This window comes from Branchiostoma belcheri, unplaced genomic scaffold (assembly GCF_001625305.1).
Source record: "Branchiostoma belcheri isolate BF01 breed outbred unplaced genomic scaffold, Haploidv18h27 scaffold191, whole genome shotgun sequence".
Lineage (NCBI taxonomy): Eukaryota > Metazoa > Chordata > Leptocardii > Amphioxiformes > Branchiostomatidae > Branchiostoma > Branchiostoma belcheri.
In genome coordinates this window covers 40,385-45,800 of record NW_017803391.1, presented here as the reverse complement: position 1 = coordinate 45,800, position 5,416 = coordinate 40,385, and the positions used below count along the sequence as shown (strand labels likewise).

The 5,416-nt window shown below is 41.2% G+C and overlaps 1 protein-coding gene across 2 annotated transcripts in view; it reads left to right on the top strand.

The window, feature by feature from the left end:
* The first annotated feature begins 5,177 nt into the window (after positions 1-5,177).
* Positions 5,178-5,416, top strand: part of LOC109468106 — a 6,821-nt gene continuing 6,582 nt past the window's right edge. For both annotated transcript variants that reach the window (XM_019766351.1, XM_019766352.1), the window contains exon 1: positions 5,178-5,319. The gene's annotated coding sequence lies outside the window, so the exon portion shown is untranslated. The remainder of the gene's footprint in view (positions 5,320-5,416) is intronic.

Below are 5,416 nucleotides of genomic sequence, written 5' to 3'. Positions count from 1 at the left end.
ATTGTAAGTGCTAAGAATATTTTGCCTGCAGTGTGTCCATGTTGCCTTGAAGTCAGGTAACAGCCCATTACGTCCCTGCTATGGAGTGTGCGTATGGAACCACCAGACCATGGAAGGCCAGGGTTAAGGTCATCTGTGCTACACCATGGATTAAATGCCAAAGGTCATTGTTGTCACTGCATGAGCCCATCTTTCAACTCCAAGGAAAGACAAAAAGGAACAGTCTAGATTTCCAGGAGCTTGGGTTTGAGCTTATCAAAAGGGAAGTTCAGTGGTTGAAAGTGGCCCTCCCTTCTTTTCCCAAGGCTGTGGACTAATTCTTGGGTCAATGTGAAGTCTCAATGCTACTTTGTCTGGGCCAGATCCATCAGATAACGCTAATCCCTGTAAGGGGCTGTGATATGATAAACAGATTGATTCAAACTCCAAAACAAATACGTCTGACATCCTGTGTCAATGAATTCAAGGTCAAGAACCTGACCTTTGGGACACATTGCAAGGACTAGAACTACATGTATAAGCTGGGAAGAAAACTGTTTTTGTTGTTTTTATCTTTACAAATCTATCAAGTTGCAACTCTTAAATGTAACATTTAGTGATATTAACAGTCATACAAGTTTCTTGAATTGATAGTCGTTTGTATAGAATCTACAGATCTAAAGATCATAACTCCTTTGGAGAGGACATCAAAGCCTTGATCATGCGCATGTGAAAGAAGCCATCACAGTTGTTGATATGAGTCTGTCCTGCTGGTGTGTGCTGGCCAAAACATTGGTTTTATAATCACTATTTAATGCCCTATCTTCTGCCAAATAGTATAGTGTCATTGATTTTATTTCCCTTTGGCATGTGGACAAGAAGCCAGATGGTACCACTTGAACTTACACAAAAGCTGTGCCAAAGTAAATGAGGATGTGTGGTAAATCCAAACAACCACTTACTTTTGTATCAACTAAGGTATGTGACATCAGACATGATTTGGCAGTTAGTCACAGGCACAAGTTCATCAGTACAGGGTTTTCTTTTGTTAACTGTACCGGATGTTCATTTCAATATCCTATTAAGATATGCCAATCTATTTTCCAGCCAGTCTGTTGAACTTATCATCCTGTGAGATAAAAAGCTTCTTTGATGGGAAAAGAAAACCAGATCTTGAACTAATGGAGTATGATAGTAGAGGTCAGGCATCTGACCTAGAGGATATTGGGACATTACAAAAATGCCCTTTGCATGACAGTACTGTTCCCCTTTGCCAGTGCACATGTAACCAAGTGTTAGGTGGATTCAATGCTGCCCCAAGGCACACGTCTGCACATGGCTTTCCATGGTTGAATGCCAATTTATTTTTACCGTCAGCCTTGAAATAGAACTGTCAGCCTTGTAGTGTCACACTTGTAGCTGGGTCGGGCTGTTTGTTATACCAGCATCAAGTGAATCACATTAACAAGAAAAAATTGTGTTTTTTCTGGCAGAAAACGAAACAGTTTTTGGCAGTCTTGTCCATTCAAAGGAATGGTGTACTTGGGCTGTAAATACGCGTGTGTGAAATTTGGAGAAAAAGATAATCATTTCATTCTTCATGCAGTTGCCATCAAATGTAAGTATATATGCAGTATTGTTCAAGTCTCCCATCGTGTGTTTAATTAACATGTATTTTGAGCAAGACTTATGCACATAACATTGCTAGAAATATTAAGTGCTGTTCAAAAATTTGTCATGGTAAGATATATTCTGCGGTTTTACTTCTTGTATTAAAAGGAATGGTAGAAAATGATGCAAAATGATATGACCTATCCAGACCTTTCTGGTATGGAAAAACCCTGTAACATTTATTTGTTGTGACTGGGAAGCAGATTATGGGTGGGGCTGCTGTGACTACAGCTCTTTGGCTCTTTTTGTCCACAGCGACTTGTTCTATTAATAATTTGGCTTGGGAACAGCCTCTGTACTGCCCGCCATGAAATACTTCCTGATAGCATGTCTGGATTTATGGAGCCGGTTGGTCCCTGGTTTGTGTGTGCAGGAGAGAGAAATAGTTTTATCAGAATAGACACTGCTGTTAGGCAAGGACAGCTAGTGACAGACATGAACAGTTGCAACAACCCTGGTGGGTGTCTCTGCTTTCATGGGAAGGGTGGTCAGCCTTTGGGTACTTTACTGGGCCAAACCAATTGGATCAATTATCTCCCATAATGCTTCAGCTGTATGAAAGAGAAAATAAATAGATAGCAGCACTATTGCAACTGATGTAAGCAGGTTCTATTCTTGAAAAGTATTAGTCAGAAAACATAGAGTCTCTATGAATTTTTAATGAAATAGTTGTGTGATTTCTATAACACTATACCATAGCATAAGGTGGGTAAAGGCTTCTGTAGAAGTGCATTCTAATAATGGCAAAAACAGGACTCAAAAGTGCATTTTCTCAAATAAAGAAATGTGGACCTGGTAAAATGTTTTAGATAGGGAGACTAACTTTCACTCCTGTAAAAACATGAACAGACAAAGACAATAAACAAAGTTGGATCCTAGCATCATTGCTAAGCCCTTGTCTGGGAAAGAAAATGCTGCAGTAAAGAATCAAGAACACATACCGGTGTATTATGAGCATGTTTGCATGAAAACTGGGCCACTAGACAATTCTCTTTCCTGACAGCTAATTTCGGCTACTCCAATGAATGAGCAGGGTCCCAGCCATTATGGAACTGCTGTCTACCACACAACAGTATTTTGTTGAACAACAATTGAGTTGACTCAGCCATCCTGGGTGGTCTTCTGCTCATTATGTTTACTATGAATACAGACTCAACCCCATAATTAACAACAATAACAAGTCATGAAAGCATTAGTAGATATCTATTACAACTACCATGGTCGGTGAACATGGCAAAGTTGAGGCGAATGTCATTGCATTCAATAACACCTATAAAGCCAGAAGTTACTCTTGTGTTTGTTTCTAGTGAAATGCACAAAAAATGTCTGATGTACAGTAGCAGCTAAATCCAGCTGTTACATCATAGTTATTCTACACATTTGCCTATTATTCTTTCTGGCTATTGAAGGTTGGTACACATGTACATGTAAGTGGTAATTGGCATGCACCTGTCTGCTGAGCTCCTTAGATACAGTTCTCCTTCTCTTGTTTCGTTAATTAAGCATAGACCCTAGGGTTATGGTAACCATTTTTACTAGGAGGCTGTTCTACTATTTATCTGACTTTCCTGTGTAGAACTCAGTTGATAGTGTCCCATAGATGTACATGTATTATTGTGGGAAGTTATAGTAGTAATTTCTCCTCATAATTTTCTGGCTTTCTAAATAAATTTTTATCACAAGTGCATGACTACAGTAACCTTGTTGTAAGGAAAGTGGTTTCGCTGTCACATTTTTCGTTTGTCCTTGTACGATTTTTAGCATTTTTAAGCAGGCAAGAATCTAATTTATTCCAAGACACCCTTTTTTGTCAGAAGATACCCGGTAACTGAATTTTGAACAATATACATGCACTACAATCCCAAGAATTACTTCAGTTTGCGTGACTGGGCCCTAAGCTAAGAACCCAATTGGCAGCTTGTTCCATTTCCACGTGTGATTTCAAAACAAAACCTTAAAAGTTAAAGATCCAAGTTTTCCTCCTGTCCCTCTCCCACACATTCTTTTCCTGCTCCCCAGTACCATCAGGCTGAGGTCACCGGGAGGTCAACCATTCAGCCTCCCTTCTTGTAGGTTTATTTGGGGGAGTACTGTGGAAGAACCCAGGAAACCTAATGCAGCATCTGGCCATTACCTGAAATCAAAACAATATGCAGGCACAACTAACAGGTCAGGGGACCCAGACCTGCCTCCTACATCATTGGTTTTGTATACTTTCACTCATACAAAGGTCTTACTTCTTCCCTTGCTTCGCCCACCTGTCTGTAAGTACATCCTGTAACACTCAATCAGCTTCATACTCAAGTTCAGGACTATACTACTCAGACATATCTTTGTACTGGTGTAGGTCTGGGTTATCAACTTGTATCATAAGTCTGGAGATGGAGGTCTGTGTATTCACAAAGCTTGAGGGTGGAGGCATACCACTGGGTAGTTTCCCCACATGACAGCTGCCACCTTGACAGCCAGGGGAAAGATAAGCTATCATTGATCTGAAGATTTTCCACCTGTACCCTTCCTTCACTGGGAGAGAGCCAGTATACAGCTGCATGCTAGGGTAGCCAGTTAGTAGACTGGGGTGTCCTTCATTGTATCCAATCCAGTCATTCTTGCCCTGAGGAAGGTGGCAGCAGGAGTACCAAAGTGTTGGCAGGTAAATCCTTTCAGTTGTGCAACAAAGAACGGTACTATCCATCTAATCTTCAAGCAGATCCTATGATGGTAAGACAGTATCCATTGTCCTGTTTGCTAATGGTCACACCTCCGGCCAATGGACACTGTCTTGCCACGATAGGATCTGCTTGGAGATATTATCCATCCTACTAGTGTCACTGTTGAAATGATGGATGTATGATTTTGTTTTTTTGTCTTTTCTTTAGTTTACATTAACTTGATTGCATTTAAGCTTGTTCTCGCTGTGCTACCACCATTCCTTCAACCCAGCTCTTTATGCAGTCAGGTCAACAGTACATGAGTTTTACAACCTTTGTATGAAGGAAATCAAAGTCAGTGCTCAACCAACCTTTACTTGTAGACTTTCCCTCTGCTGCTATCCCAAACAATACAAAGAATGGTTTGTATGGGACTGTACTCAAGACACCTCACTTAAATTTACTTTGCAGTTTCCTTTATGGTTATTGCTGTCATAAATGACTGAAATATATACAAGATCACAAGGTGAGGCTTGTTGGGTCAGGTATATAAATAGGAGTGAGTACAGGAGCCCCTGATAAGATGGTGCCCAGGCTAAACTTGATCAAGTTTATTGTGTGTTGCGGACAGGTGGCCTGTGATACTCTGGTAGGTATTAGAATGGAAGGGTTAGAGAAATGCAGAGAGAAATGCAGAGGAAAATTTTGGTCACCTGGATGCCAGACCCATACTATCATGCTAGGCCCAGAGTTAGCTATCATGCTGGGGGAAGAGGGGGGGGGGGTCTGACTGAGGGGGGCTGTGATATTATTTCCTTGGGGGCATGTTGACCCTGAAGCGAGTAATACACGAGTTACCGGTTTCGCGGCGCCATTTTGGGTCAGAGGTCACCCGGAGCAACCCAAGCCGGAAGACGCTGTTACAGCTACGCGCGGATCGGTCTAAGCTTGTTCTCGTCTTGTTTTACCCGTTAATCGTGATTTTTCCGCCGCTACGTATATCTACCGAGTGCATAAGGTATGTAAAGACCTTGATACTGTTTTAGGTAGGTAAAAATAGATCGTAGATAGCGTGTTTACTGCGTTCTTTTTGTTGATAAATGTGGACCGGGGAG